This window comes from Prinia subflava, chromosome 18, assembly GCF_021018805.1.
Source record: "Prinia subflava isolate CZ2003 ecotype Zambia chromosome 18, Cam_Psub_1.2, whole genome shotgun sequence".
Lineage (NCBI taxonomy): Eukaryota > Metazoa > Chordata > Aves > Passeriformes > Cisticolidae > Prinia > Prinia subflava.
In genome coordinates this window covers 4,198,590-4,215,554 of record NC_086264.1, presented here as the reverse complement: position 1 = coordinate 4,215,554, position 16,965 = coordinate 4,198,590, and positions in this window count along the sequence as shown.

The following is a 16,965-nucleotide window of genomic DNA, read 5'->3' as shown; positions in this document are numbered from 1 at the left end:
GCTCTTTGAATTGGCCAAGGGACTGCCTGTATAAATACACTTACAGGATTTTGTGTCAAGAGATCATCTAGTTCAGTTTCAAAAGGTCAGTGTATCTTTAGTTTGGTTGATTTCCGTGAACGGAGAAGAAATACAACAGTGAAGAAAAATCCCACTTCTGTCAGCCAGCAGGCTGGTTGATATCTGAGGTGCTAATGCACGGTCATGAGGCTTCCAGACTGACACAGCTGCTTGGGAGGAGAGAAAGGATTTTGTGTCCTTGATGTGTCTGTTTTATGGTATTATCAGACCTAGCAGAACTTATCACTCCAAACCTGCTGTCAGTGTTCATTCCCACAGGCACATCTAACCACCTTGATTTTAAGTTCTAAAGCAACATACATCCCTAGCAGGAAAGAGAAAAAAAACCCAGAAGTGAAAGAAATAAACTCAGAGTCCTAATATAACAATCAGAGGTATAGCAGAAAGAAAAATGAAAGATTGGAAATGATTTATGGGTGTAATGGATCACTCTCTATGTCTTTACAGAAAGAAAATATCCAAATTACCTCAGCTTTCATAGTCATATTCCCAGTGACTGCAGATGAGGAACTTTTAAATGTATGTTTAAAACTGGAAATGGTTATAAAAGATCATAGGCTTTAAAAACTCACTGTGTACCAGACCTAGTGAGTGCAACGCCAAGAAAAATATAGGAAATCTTGTAGGGTGTGGTTTATAACTGTATAAGTGTTTAAGGTTTATTCTCACCAGAAGGCCCTATGGGAAAGGCACAGTTGCAGGCTGGACAGTTGGAAGTCAGTTGAAGGGTGAGAGGCAGTTATGAGTGAGGAGCGAGTCAGTTGAAAGTGAGGCTGGAGAGACACGTGAACAGCATGTGCTTTGTATGAGCACAAAGGTGATTGGATGGTAGAATGCTGTGGTGGTGGGTTTTGTTAAGCTGTTTTGGAGTTGTTTATCCCACTAGTTCATCCCTGCCCCCCTTGCCCTGATAGATCAGGTACCATCCAAGCATATCTCCTCCCCTGGCCCTTTGTCTCCCTCTCCTGACCCTGCCCTGTGTTCACCTGGGGCCAATCACCTACCTGCCCCACCCCCTCTGCCCCCTGGTTTAAATGTTAGCACGGGACCCTGCCCTCACTCTCTCTTGCACCACCTTGGAGAATAAAGACTTCTGAGAGAGCCTTCTCTGACCCTTGCTTCGAAGCGCAACACCAGTCTGCTATACAGAAGCTGTAGAGAACAACCTTGCTCTGCACTGCCACTTGGACTGCGAGCACTTTGAGGGCAACCACCTTTGGCACGAGAGCCAGGGTGAGAGCTAGCTGGAATTCTCCGGCCCCAGTGTCAGAACGTGTGGACAGCAGCACAGCAGCTGGGCTAGCCAATGGGTGTCTTCTTTCTGTTGAGTTGATAGGTCTCGTTTGGTTTCAGTTATGTCAGGCAAAGATAAAAGGTATATAAAGGGTGCAATTTCTACAATAAATGGATCTCCTTTGGATGCATAAGGGGGTCCATGTTGCTTTGTTCCCCATTGCTAGGAATGGCTGGCCTGAATTGGGACCTATAAGGTGGCACAGGGTGTGTGGACTGCTCTGGTAGCAACTCTCACTGAGTCAAGGAACTGGCCGGGAAGAGTTCAGGAACAGGATCCGGGCAAAGGATCCAGGAAGAGTTCAGGAAAAGAACTCAAGGAATTGAAAGTAAGTGCCCCTCACCTGGAGGGTGAGTAGACTAGTGAGAGCAATTATGGGAGCAGGAACATCCCTGGAACAAAGCAGGAGCCTGGGCCATGTATGGCAACTGCTAAATCAGCAATCTGTTGGTATGGCTGATGTAAAATTAAATACCCTGCTGCATTGGGTGTCTAATCATGTTAAAGATTTTCAACTTAGTGGGCCTCTACAATCAGAATCTTGGCAAGTGGGGGTTTAATATCACCACGGATGGTGATGCTGAAGCTTGCGGCCACCTCTCTACATGGGGGACAGTTATGGCAGCAATTAAAGGAAATCGCATGAATACTGACTATTGCACAGCTTTGGAAACCGACTCCCCTGAACCCTCATTGCCACCAGAGCCCTTATATGACCCTGAGATCAACCCATATTTCAAGGGATTCCTCGTGAAGTTGCCTGACTCCTAGATTTACCCAACCCCTGTAGAGTTTCCTGAATCACATAAAAATCCTTGTGCGGTCAGCCCTCTCACTGCAGAGTTCTCATATCGTGAACAGGCAGCAGCTCGCATCCCTGCCCAGAATGACAGTGCAGTAGACCAGCGATGGCAAAAATGCAGGGAAGCCACCATGGAGGAGGGCTACTGGTGGTCATTACAGCCTGCCCAGTAATATATGCACAAAACCAATGGCCAGCGTATCGAGAGTGGACTATAAATTAATTAAAGAACTGAGAGCACTAGTAAAAGAAAGTGGCATATCCTCCAATCGTGCCCTAAGTTACCTAGAACCCATCAGCACTGCATATGTTCTCATGCCCCAAGACTGGAAAAGTATACTGAAAATTATTCTAACAGTGACGCAGTTTGCAGGCTGGCTAATCGATTATGGAGAACTGGGTACAACTCAGGTTGAAGTGCTGCAGGTTAGAACTCCACCAATCACTGTTGTGCAGCTGACCAGAGAGGGTGCTTTCACAACCCTTACAGCGCAGGCAGGCTATCCATGGGATGTGTATGATACCATTGACCGCTTAGCCCTGCAGGGTCTCCTGGGAACGGGTACTGACTCCAACATGTGTTTTGCTAAGATTTTGCAGGCTCCAGCAGAATTGATGGTACAATTCCTTGACAGGCTGCAAGCTGCACTCTCTCAGTAAGTTGATAATGATGAGGCCAGAGCTATCCTGCTGCGGCAGCTTGATTTCACAAACGCAAATGAAGATTGCAAAAAGGCACTGCTCACTGTTTGTAACCTACATACTTGTGATACAGCAGACATGGTTAGAGCATGTCAGAATGTGGGTACTGCTGCTTATAATAACAACTCTCTGACAGCAGCTTTAGCAGCACACCTCCGGGTTTCGGACACGCGGGCAGAGGCTCATTTTAAAAAGGATTGCCCTCTACAACGTGACAAAATAAAGATACCACCTAGAGATTGTCCCCAGTGCGGGAGAGGGAGGCATTGGGTCGCTGACTGCTGCACCCAGTATCCTGAGAAATGAAAGGTTACCCAGCCAGGAAACTTCCGATGGGGGCCAGGTCCACACGCCCCAGAGAATCAAAGAAAGGCAAGACAAAACGTTTGGCAAGTGATCTCTTGCCTGCAACCACAAGCAGTGCAGGGCTGGACCTTGCCTCCAAAGAATCAATAACTGTTATGATGTCTGCAGTACATTTAGTTCCTACTGGAGAGTGGGGAACCCTTGGTAATAACACTCATGCCTTGTTAATAGGGTGTTCCTCTACCAATAAGTTGGGACTTTTTGTACTGCCCAGAGTTATCGTTTCAGATCACAAGGGTGAGATACAGATTATGTTATGGACTCCTGTGCCACCCTACTTTATACCAGCAGGTCAACGCATAACACAAGTTATTCCCTTCCCCAATAAAACCCCTAATGGCAAGGGTGAACATGGCGCAAATAATTTTGGAAGCACAGGTCAACTACGGATTTTCTGGACAAGCTCTATTACAACAGCTCAGCCAACTTAAACATGCAGTATAGATGGTAAAAATATATAAAGGGCTTGTTAATACTGGAGCCGATGTTTCTATTATTAAAAGCAATGAATGGCCTAGTGATTGGCCTACAATCGGCCCCACATTGACCCTAACTGGGGGGGGGAATGCAATGGGGAATGCAATGAGAAAAAGTGCTCACCTTCAGCTTGTCCTTGGCCCTGATGGGCAAACTGCTTAGGTTGCCCCATTTATTGCCTCTATACCATGCACATTATGGGGAAGAGATGTTTTGGGACAGTTAGGGACAACCATACAAATAAATTCAGCCTCACAGAAAAGCCCTTTTCATAGGGGCCATTGATCAGTCATTCCAAAATCAAATATTAGATATATAGATATATGTAAACTCACATGGAGGATTGAAGACCCTGTGTGAGTTGATCAATGGCCTCTACAGAAGGAACAGCTACTACATTTGAAACAGCTTGTGGAAGAGCAACTGTCTTTGGGTCATCTCTGTCCATCCTCTAGCCTTTGGAATACTCCTATGTTTTGTATACCTAAGCAAAATGGCCAGTTATGATTATTACAGGACGTACAGGCAGTAAATGCAGTGATCCAACCAATGGGTTGGGCTCTGCAACCTGTAGGTCTTCCATCACCTACAATGATCCCACGCAATTGGCCCTTAATAATTTTAGACCTAGAAGACTGGGGTTTTTTACTATTCCTTTACCCCGATGATGTACCCTGGTTTGCCTTCTCAGTACCTACCTTGAATCATGCAGAGCCAATGAAGAAATTTCATTGGGCCGTATTGCCTCAAGGCATGTGTAACTATATGCCAAAGGGTAGTTGACCTTTCCCTAGAGCCTGTTCGTCATAAATTTCCTGCTGCAATCATATATTATCATATGGATGATATTTTACTTGCAGCTCACGATCAATCCATTTTATGTTCTATTCAGGTAGCTGTCATGCAGGCAATTCAAAATGCAAGGCTCGTTGTAGTTCCTGAAAAGGTGCAGCATGAGTCCCCATGGCATTATCTGGGATGGAAAAGTACTCAGCAGACCATCAGCCTGAAGCCTTTAAGGCTTTGTGTTAAAGACACCCTAAATTTAAATGAGTTACAGAAATTGCTAAGTTCCTTGAATTGGTTGTGTTCTGTTTGACATCTGTCTACAGAACTTTTACACCCTTTATTTGATTTACTCAGAGGAGACTCCCACCTGCATTCACTTTGACCCTGGAAGCTAAAACTGCCCTTGCACACTGTGCTCAACCACTAGAAAACTGACAAAACTGGAGATGGGATCCTGATAAGTCTGTGTACCTTGCCATAATTGCTAGCAAATTCCAACCATTTGCTGTTTTATTTCAGTGGTTTGCTAATGATAAAGACCCTTTGCATTTATTAGAATGGTTATTTTCACTTCACACAGCAACAAAGACTGTGTGGACTGTTAATGAGTACTCATATTTTGTTAGGAAAGGCAGAAAGTGACTACAAACAACTGCCAAGATCCATATGCTATCTACATACTTGCAAGTAAAGAAAATTTGGCATAGTTGCTATCAGAGGACACCACATTTTAAATTGCACTCACAGATTACTCTGGACAATTATCTATCCATTATCCCTCACATCGTTTATGGACAGAGATGGGTAACCTCCCCCTGAATACAAAGCGTTGCTGCAGCATGACCCTTGTTGATGGACCAACTGTGTTTATAGACGCATCCAGCAAAACCAACAAAGCTGCAGTAATCTGGCATGGAGGTGACTCTGCCCAGTGGCATAAAAAGGTGTTAATGCTAAAGGATGCCTCTACAAATTTTAGAGCTGGCTGCTATCTGTTATGCTTTTCAGTTATTTTCACTGGAACCACTTAACATAACTGATTCTGCATATGCAGCCAATGTCGTATTTCATTTAGAATCCCCCTGTTTGAAGTATGTTAAGAACTATCTTTTATTTACAGGGTTAAGAACATTGTGTGTCGCTGCCACCATGCTGAAATGACCACACAGACACTTGGAACTTTGCAGAGATCAGAGAAGGGGCCAAAAAGCCCTGATTTATTTCATTCCATTATATACTTGTAGAAACTCGTGACCGTGTATTAGAGGGTGGAATTCTCACCTCACAACCACATTGGTCAAAAGGACTGTCAGTCAACACTCTCCTTGCATCAAGAAGAATGCAAAACAATGACAATTTTTACAAAAAACAATCTCTTGGTTGTGTGAACAGAGAGTGAGAAGTGAAAATTTCTACTTTAATATGAAAGCTCAGAAATCTAGAAAAACTCATGGCTACAATTGCAGACTTTGATAAACAGCTGGCGACATGACTTCTATGTATTGCATGTTCACTTTCATTCAGATCTACCTGGACCTATTACAGAGGGTAACAACTATGCAGACATCACTGTAATGGCAGGCGTGGTACCAAATACCTTTGCACAGGCTAAATTGTCTCATGACTTTTTCCATCAAAATGCTCATTCTCTTTGTAAACCATTTCAGTTACCTTCCTCACAGGCTTGTGATATTCTGCTATCTTGTCCCTCCTGCTGTGGGGTTGTTCCTACTCCTTTAGCAGAGGGAACTAACCCCCGAGGTTGTCTTGGTTTGAAAGACAGATATCTGCTAGGAAGGGGCAGGACCTCCCTAGAGATGGAGAATTCAAATCCCCTCCCTCCAAATTATTCCGATAAAAAAAATTTAAAGGAGCTTTCAGGAAGAGGTATGGGGGTAGGAATAACAGTTCTTTACTAGTATATATGACAAAACGACAAACAAACAACAACTACAGCATCAATAATAAACAGAACAAAGAACCTTGAGGGCTTTCCTTTACAAAAGCCCAGAGCAGTTTGATCTCGGCGCCCCTGCAGGACTCCAAGAGGCCGAACTGGAAGGGAGGAAAGTCCCGGGCTGGTGGATGAGATGAGGTCTGCGCTGGCAGCTGGAACAGCAGGGGTGCCCCGGCAGGGCTGGGCAGTGCAGAGCTACAGAGTAGCAGGGGAACCTCAAAGCTCTGAAGAAGCAGCGGCGGTGGTGGGAGAGGCTGGAGAAAGCGAGCTCCCGGGTACACAGCAGATGACGATAGATTTCCCAGGACGAGGCAGAGGCAGAGGGCAGCCTGACCGTCCTCCTCAGCGCTGAGAGCAAGAGTGCCTCCCCCTCCCCCAGATCTGTCTTTTTGCCTTTCCCAAAGCTCATCATCTCTCCCCTCTGAGGGACACTCCCAGGGACTCAGAAACAATAGGTGTAGCCTCGTGCTGCCATATCCCTCAAGTACCCCTTTTTGTTCTGACTAAGTAGTCATTAAGGCTTCTTGGAAACTTATGGGAAGAAATTCTGTGAGAAGAAAAAAAAAACAAATCTAACCCCCAACAGAGGTTTAACAGCAAATTCAATTAGGCAAACTGATGTTACCCATTTCCCAGAATTAGGTCATTTAAAATGTATTTATGTTTCCCTCGACACTTACTCGCATTTCCTTATGGCAACTGCTCACACCAGAGAGAAGGCCCATGGTGCTATCCGACACTGGCTCACCTGTTTTGCTACTCCAGGCTTTCCACATACCATCAAAATGGACAATGGACAATGGACAATGGACCTGCTTACAGCTCAGAGAGAACCCATCACTTTTTACAGCGATGGGGTGTGTCTCACCATACAGGCATTCTACACCTGTCCACAGGACAAGCTATTGTAGAGCATGTCTATAAAACATTGAAAACCATGCTTGGAAAACAAAAAAGGGGGGACTTGGAGTGCCCTCACAATAGACTAGCCAAGGCCTTATATGTTCCCACTTTTAAAATTGTGATGATAAAGGACAAACGGCATGTGAAAGGCAGTATTCCTTTGAAACAAAGGCTCATCCAGGACCTCCTATGATGATAAAAGACTTACTGACTGGAGAATGGAAAGGACCACTGGACCTGTTGACATGGGGTAGCGGTTATGCCTGTGTCTCTACAGGCCACCAAGTGAAGTGGATTCCCACACCCTGTGTGTGGTGGCCTTTTATCACATCATCCTGATTCTATGTGTATATAGTTACAATGTTATATGCCTATGTTACAGTTTTTGAAAAGTTGTTATAGTTATTATGGTTACCACTGTTATTAATGTCTTAGGAATTGGTTAGGTTTTTCCTAGTAGGTTTCAGTTGCGTAATTAAAAAAGAGGGGGGAGATGTAGGGTTTGTTTTATCATTGTAAAAGTGTTTAATGTTTATTCTCACTGGAAGACTCTATGGGAAAGGCACAGCTGCAGGCTGGATGGTTGGAAGTCAGTTGAAGGGCAAGAGGCAGTTATGAGTGAGGAGAGAGTAAGTTGGAAGTGAGGCTGGAGAGACAAGTGGACAGTGTATGAGCAGAAAGATGACTGGATGGTAGAATGCATGGACAGCAGCACATCAGCTGGGCTAGCCAATGGGTGTCTTCTTTCTGTTGAGTTCTGTTAGGTCTCAGTTTGGTTTCAGTTATATCAGGTAGAGATAAAAGAGTGCAATTTCTACAATAAATGGATCTCCTTTGGATGCATAAGGGGGTCCGTGTCAATTTGTTCCCCATTGCTATGATATCTGATCTGACAGGTTCATAATTTTCCTTTGTTTGAGGAGATCCCCGTGCAGTGAAAATGTACAGCAGTGTACATTGGACTTTGGACTAAAAGAAAGAGTTAGTGAAAAAGACTCAGAGGCAAGGACCACTAGGCAGTTTCTCACTGGAAAATAAATAAATAAATAAATAAATAAATATATATATTGAAAAAAGAAGAATTAACTATCACCGTGGAGGCCTAACCAGGAAAACAGGCTGGAGACACAGATCTGGGTGCAACAACAGCAGCAGGGCAGAAGTCCTGGTTTATTTACAAAAACCTACTTTTATACTTTTACCATGAGGCCTGTGGATTGGAGGAAGGAATTCCCACCTCCACACCACATTGGTGAAGGGGACTGTCACACAGTCTTGTTTGTCCTAGCAGAGAATGTAAAAACAATGGCTATGTTTATAGAACATAGCTGATGTTTACATTAAAAGAGCGTGAGAAGGTACAAACTTCTCCTTTAATATGAGCGCTCAGCAAAACCGGGAAAAGCTCATGGCAACAATTAACTACATTACGAAATCCCAGGGAGCATGGTTTAAAGGACACTCTTTTCAACCAAGCTGCTGGAAGGTTGATGTTGAGCACTGTTCATGCAGATGTTTGGAAAGTATTCCACAAACTCTGCTTTTGGAGAGGGCTGTTAAAGGCTGTTGGTTTTCCGCTGCTCTGTGCCACCTCCAATTTATCTTTAGCCTAAAATAGAAAAACAAAACAAAACCAAAAAACCCACAACGACAACAACAACAAAAACAAACAAACAACAACAACAACAAAAAAAAACCCCAAACCAAACCAAAAAGAAACAACAACTTTTCATTAAATAGGAGGTTTTTAAAAGAAATGCAGTAAAACACAAGATATTACAGTCCAAATCCAATAGATCCTGTATCTATAGTAGGCTGGCAGCTGTCCTTTTACCCCTATACAATAAAAATGAAGGCAAATCTGTCAAAACTTGGCAGGTTTAATGCAGTTCCTTGGTTCATACTGGCTGCATGTGAACAATGCACAGAGTAATAAATTGCTATACTGAAATCTTGAGAGGTCAGACCTGGTTTTGGTTCTATATTATACTCTGGCTATTGATTTTTTGTCACTGTGCTGCGTTTTGAGACCTCAGCTTCTCTTTTCCAGCTAGCCCAGACACTGTGAATATCGCTTGAAGGATCAGTTCATACGCCGCCCGAACGATGCTGATTCCTACAGGGTTCTTGCTCCTGGGAGATCCTCTCAGCAGCGGTGGTAAAATGACTCGGACAGAGGCAAGAGGAGGGAGGCAGCGGATAGCAGCAGAGTTTTATTGCACGTACAGACATGTTCTGGCTGCGCCACGACTGCACGCGAAAGCAGTCTGCGCAGAGTTTTAACCAGATAGGTGAGAGGGAGGGGTGAGGGTACAATAACCAATGAAGGGGATCCCCGGGACCATTAAGCACGCAGGAAATTTAACTTTACCAACCGGGGAAGCGGGGAGGAATACAAAAAACTCCGGGCATCATGAATGACAGGTAATGGACTGTTACATAACAACAGGTGCACTCACGTGCGACAGAGAACAAAGGAATAATACGATAAACCTAATAAACCTAATTTGCACACTGCCACAATTTTTAGCAGACAGTGCACCTGGCAGCTCTTCTTCAGCCCTTCTCGGATATATTCCGAGCTGGACTGTGTTCCCTTAAACATTAAGCACACAAAAAGGTTACTTAAGTAAGATCTAAAGTAAGGGATGTTGTGTTTTAGCCAAATTCTGGCAAATGCTCTGAAGTTATGTTAATTAGTTTTGCAACTTTTTGTTCAAATCTGACTTTCAATTGATAAGGAGCTTTGAGTGGTTGTCAAGTCAAAGGGCAAATACACCATCTTCTCTCGAACAAAAACAAACCTTCTGAGTGATGCCAGTTCAGCTCTGAAAACGACAACCCCGCTCTGTTTATCTTCTGTCTACGACATTTTCCTGCAGCAGAGGAGAAATGCTCAATGTTGCTGTTTCCCTGCCTGCTCCTCATTTCTGACTTCCTCCATTTTTGTGTATCTTTTCTGATCATCTCTCAAAGACTCTCTCCTTGTCCTAAAGGTGTTACCTCATGGCAATACCCAAGGAAACAGTTTCTCCTTTTCTTTCCATATTTCATTGTTGCAAGAGCAGGATGTGATGAAGGATGGCTCTTGTCTTAATGAAAGAGAGTGAAGGTTCTACTGACTTCACCAGAGTCAAAACTTCACCCCTAGGAACCTATTGGGGAAATGCAAAGGAATTTCCATTTTCACAGAGAATTTGCAACATTTAATTGTATTGAAACCCCAAATAATTTCTTCACAGGGCAAAGTTTATCTCTTATTTCAGATGAATGTCGGGTCTGAGCATCATCTGCTGCTGGAAAATGTTTGGAAGTAACTTAAAACTAAAACAGGCATAAAAGACAAGCAGGGTGGGAAAGAGTTGTTTGCTGTTAAACACCAACACAAACCAAGCTGGGCTTTTTCTCTGTGCCCTTCCCCCTTTTTGCTCACACACTCCTCTTCATCCTCCAGACAGCCTTAGAATGCTAATTTTTCTAATCACTTGGAGAATGAAAACTATTATAGAAATCTACTAAAATATTATTTAAAACCTTGTTTAATGAGACTGGATCCACACTACAAATAAAGTCCCAATCCTTCCCTTCTTAACATTCAAAAATGTTATTTCCCACACCCTATACAACCTGTCACTTTCCAATTCAAAGCAAATACTTGAAACCACTCTCAAAGAGAATGTTTATACAAATTGGCAGGTTAGATTTATGAGGAAATGGAATTTATGAAGAATTTTTAAAATAAAAGTCTGTTTGTCTCTTTTCACAGATATGAAGGACTTCTCTTCACATAGCAGCAGATGATATGGATGCCCTGAAAGAATCAGTGCAATGATATTGTAATGATAAAGATCTGATTGTGGTATTCTTTGTTAGGGTTTCCACCACTTTCTGAACTTTAAGATATTCAATTATTTTGTTTTTCTCAAAATGCGTGTAACCCTCAGTTAGCACTAAGAACAATGAGCAAACCTTCACACATCAAAGATGTGACTGTGTTTTTGTCTATTCTAATGCTTTGAGAGAAAATCTTAATAAATCAACATGAGATTTCTTTTATTTTCCTTTTTTATCTTTTTCTCTTTCTTACATTTTGTTGTCTTGATTAGATAAAAAATAATAGGGGGCTGTCAATCTGTTTTCTTTTCAGGTATTCTCTGTCTCTTTCTAAATTAGCTACAGCCTGCTTTTTGTAGCTTTATAGCCAGCCCGACCTAATGTAATTACCATGACTTGTGTGGCTTAAAGATAAATAGCTTTATTCAGCCTGCCTATTTTTGTGTTTTCCCTTTCACACATCTCTCTATATTTTGGCATTCAGAATTCTTGTTCTCTGTTCTTCAGTAGGTTAACACAAGGTTGGTTTATAGCATTGTCCTTATATTGACAAAAGGTCTTTAATGCCTTTTGTCTCTGCTTTGCTCTGAGTCTAAGGGCCTTTGTGGGACACCAGTGAACATTCACTGGGGCTCAGGAGCATGGGATGGAAAATACAGCCCTGTGTCCATCACAAGGGAGAAATCCTCAGAGCTTGTTCCTATACTGCTGCCATCCAAGATTTTTTCTTATTTTAGGAAAATACTTCAGCAGTCAAAGCTTGAGACTTCTCTACACATTATGATACACTGACACAAGTGGCTAGAAAATCTCCAATAACATAACTCTGTAGCATAAAAATGCCTTCAAGGTGTCCGAGAACACAAATGCTTTACAGAGAGATGTCCCTGATGCACAGATCCTCGAGGTTCAGGCAAAGATCACTGACAAATCCTTCTACCACCCTGTTCGCCATCTATAAATACAGAAAGCAAGCAACCAGCTTATAAACTCCAAAATCCTACTTAAAACAAGGGATCAGCATGTTCCATCCTCTCTGTCAAAATGGAGGAAGATTGACCAGAAAACCCTGAGTGATACTAAATGGCTTTTTAAAAGTTTGATTTAGGTTCTGTTACATTCCTGTAATCATGATGGTTCTTTTTAAATCTCACATATAACACTGAGATGGATGTACAAAGACTACTTCCATATAAATATGTTGTGTTTTGCCTATGAACATTTAGAATGTATTTAGAATATATTTTACAGTAGTTTAAAAATAATTCAAGGCTTATTGTAATTCTTAATACAAATGTAGATACAGAATATGAAGTGTCATTTCTTGTGTCATCTGTGTGTCACCTTAATGCTGCTTAGAAGAGCCTCAAGCCCCTTTTTAAATAGGCATCTACTTGGGTTTAAAAAGAGTATATCTGAAGTCATTAGCAAAGGAAATTGCCAGCACTGATTCTGACCTACCATGGGTTTTAACAAAAAGAACAAACTGTGAAACTCAAAAGGAAACCCAACAAATGTGTTTTATGAATACATATGCAAAAGTTTTGTAACAATCAAATAAAATGCTGGCGTGCCAGACACATTTAAATTGCTCTCCTGTGTCTAATTCTCCTGAACTGGGTTTAAATTAATCTCCCAGTACCTTGCCTCCTCCCACCTTTGTTAATAAACTAACAAACTAACAAAAGCAATTTATACCAACCACACCATAAACAAACAGTAAAATAAACAGTAAAATAAAAACACTTTCAAGTCTTTACCCTTTTGGACACCTTTACCTATAATCACAATAATGTTCTATTAAATAAAATTACATACATACAGTTTTATTTCAATATATAAAATGCTTTGTTTCCAAATGCAATATTCAAATGCCTTGTTTCAGTATTGTTGGTCTATTTATTTGATGGCAGTATTCCACAGAACTTACATGAAACTAACCTGAATAGTTGTAAAGCTCCTGGGAAGCTGATCTGCTTTGGAACAGATTATGATATTTCTGTAGGTGCAGAGTAAATACAAAACCAAATCTTTCATGTAGACTTTTCATGAAATATTGCAATCCTCAGAAAAATCACAGTTAACAAATTTTGAGAAAATTCAAAACTTGAGGTCCTGAGGGTGTATTTCTCATACAAATAGGTTCACCTGCAAAGGAATAATTCCGAGACATCCGGTTGAAGACATCTGAGTGGTTCAACCAGGCTTTCCCATTGTCCTTTTAATATTTAATGATACTTACTTGGAACTTTTCCTTGACTGAACTGGTGCATAACTCATGAATACAAACAGATCAGTGTTTGACAGCTGAGGCATCTGCTATCATCGCCTTTAGCCCTACCTGCTTCCTGTGTGCCATTGCCTGGATGGAAGGAAAAGATGACCCAGAAGAGACAGGGAAGAGCTTTCTGAGTGGCTCAGGCTCAATTCACTATGGTAACTTACACCTACAGTCTGATAATTAAAAAAAAAAAATTAACATACTGTATAATAAAGAAGGCACCAGCAGTGGATAAAAACAGCAGAAACAGACACACATAAAACAGGATAGGAAATTTGTGTGGGACATGGAATCTGTGCTGATTCTCAAATGAGAGTACTTGGGATCCTTGAGAAGTTCTTCTGAAAAAGGCAGAATGATCCTAAGAACAGTGACTTCTGCTTGTCTTTCTAAGAAGATGTAAATCTGTTTCCTTTATGTGTCCAGAGTATTTTGATTTTAAATGCTTCACAAAAGACTACCAGTATAAGAGTACAACAGTCCTTGACTTCACTTGCTGTCTATCGGTAGTTTCATGTTGCCTAAAAGTAATAAAAGAGAAACAGCAGATGAATTTTAGAAAACACAATTCCTTATTTACATATTTATCTTTGTTACACTCTGTACAAAAATTAGGTCATAATGACAGACGCCATGAGGAAAAAAAACCACAGATCAATTCACTGGTCTGAACATGGATCAAATGCCAACTGCACTTAGCAGAAGCACACATTTGATCATTACTGCAGCCAGACTCCAAGAAACAAAGGACAGAATATGGCACAGATTCCACTGCTCTCATCATACACAGAAAATGGCTGATATTTTGAGGTTCTGAGGTTACAACTTGTGACTCTTCTGGAAAGCAGACTGCAACCTTGAGGGGCTTGTTTTGTTTTCCAACTGAATTCTGACATGCACTACATGTGAACATTTGGAAATCATATTGTTCATCATGTATTACATTCAAGCAATTATAAATTGCTTGAACTTTTAGAGTGCGCAATTATTAAACTCACTTCCACAATAAAGGAGCACTTAAGAGAGCCCTCACCCACATGTGACCTAGTAAAGAGGAGTAAGTTCTAACTCTGCAAGCACTTTGTCCTTTTGCAGAGATGCACAAGTGCCCTCTTTAATAAAATCAGGGTGATGCTTGCATTGCATAGGAAGTAGGCCACCCTGTCATCTATGGACACATAAACACATACGAGATAAATTATTTCTGGCAGAGATTTACCTCACTCAAGATTCTTTGAGCAGCAGGGAGACATCTGATATGTAAAACAGTAGGCCTCAGACAATTACACTGTGGCAGATAAGAATGTTTCCTTAATTTGTGCTGTAGGGTTTCTATGTGGTCTGTTCCTTTGATGATTTCATGTTCCCCTTTTGTGGTGGTGCAAAATTATGATTGTTAAGTTTATTGTAATGGTTTGTTCCATGTACCCCATTTTCCCAGTTGTTTGAGTCTGGAAATCCCCTAAGTTATATAACTGCCAGTGACAGTTATATGTCAATCTTCCCCCTCTGTTTATGTAAACCACTCCTACTTATCCCCGGTTGGTCTGTGTAAGATCACCCCACTGTTGTACCACCCCCTGAGCCCAAGCTCATTGGTCAATGCCACCTCACCATGCCCTTCACCACCTTGGTATAAAACCCTATGTCACAGTAGCCTCTGTGGCTAGCTGAGGCTGTCCTACAGGTGGTAGGAAGTAGTTTCCTACCCTTCAATAAATCCCCTGTTGCTTCACTTAGCTGGTTCCTCCTTTCTTCCCTCCGTCATGGTCAGTGCACCTACACCAGCCACTGAAGCTCTCAGGAGCCAAGGACCCACAGGAATCAGCCCAGCCTGCGCGTGTCGCTGGCTGATCCTCAGACAACTGCTGCTGGTGCCTGAGCTAGTCTGGCAGGCAGAGAGACTGTGGTCTCTAGTGGCACTGCGACACCCTTTCACTTCACTGAAATCTAGTTTTTATGAACTTGGATTCTGGCATTCTTTCCAGGGGAAGGTTTGGGAAGGTTTGGGAAGGTAAGGGAAGGTTTGGGAAGGGAAGGGAAGGGAAGGTGCGGGAAGGGGAGGGGAGGGGAGGGGAGGGCTTTGTTTCTGTCTTATGGGAAGCAATGCTTTTGTAGTTGTATTCCTCAAACAATCTGTGGACAAGAAGAGTAACTACTTTATTATCTATACAAGTATAGCCTTTCAAAGCATTACAGGGGATTCAACCACTAATATCTAACAAGATTCAAGTATGCTGCTTTGGAAATCTGCCTTCCCATAGTTGTGCAGAAAAATTTCATATAAATATAATCAAGAAAAATTTAGAAAACCTCCTCCATCATGAATATCTTGCATTGCTTTTTATATCTGCGCATTACTACCTTCCCAAAGTTAGGAAAAGTAAAATTCTTCTAAGCCAACATCTCCAAGGTGCATAGAGACCCGTGGGGAGTGCTAGGTTGTTGAGATGGCAGTGTTTAAGTTCATGTTCCAGCTAGAGGAACTTGTAAAATTTTAACTGGTACTTGCATTATTCCACTACATCAGCAAAAGCAGCACTTCACACTTCTCTCAGTAATAATTTCACAACAAGAACCTTAATTTTCATTTATACTCCTAAAAAATTCCCATGGGGCTTTCCTTTCAATCTTGTGGCTCTGCACTGAAAGGATAGAAAGGTTTCATTCTACTGGTGGGGGTGAGTGGAATATTAGTGGCAGATGGAGTGAGTGAGTGGCAGATGGGATACCTCCTGAAATCAACCATGGTAAAGGCAGTAATTTGACAAAGGTTATAGAAAATATTGGAACAAATGTTATAGGAAGCAAGGACTACCTTCTCATATACTTCTATCTTAAATTAAAAATTGAAAAGCCTGGCAAAAAAAAAAAAAAGAATATATATATATATATTCTGGTCTTTTAAGTGTAGTGTAGAAATCATTTTTTGAGGCCTTACAGGAGGGAATTTTTTCTTTCTTGTTAACTTATTTTTGTGTATCCTCAGAAACTGCAGTCAAACTTCACACAAAAATTACTTCCAACAAAAGAGGTTCATACTTCTGGATGGAAAACAAGAAAAACTCATATTCAAATTCCTCCTTTACCTTTGGGACCTAGGGCAACTACTACTTCCTTTTAAAGTCTGCGTGCTTCTCCTGTCCCTGGTGATTGTTATTAATACAGGTTAGGGAAAGTCGTGATAAAGATCAAATCCCAACCCAGAAAAGAAATATTAACTGCTTCTTTCATGTCTTCCATAGCAAGTGAGCAGCTACAGTTTCAAATGATCCCCAGATGTTTACTATTTCTGGTGCTCAAAAGCAGTGCAGGTTTTCTACAGAGCCATGTAGGGTATTTCTGGTTATCCTACAGACTTCAGCCCTTTGTTCTCAGAAGAAAATGCGAAGGTCAAATAGAAAGCTTGTGTAGGGTAGAAGTCCCCAAGGAAAAATAAACCAAGCATAGTCTTTTACTATTGGCCAGCTTAAGCTGTC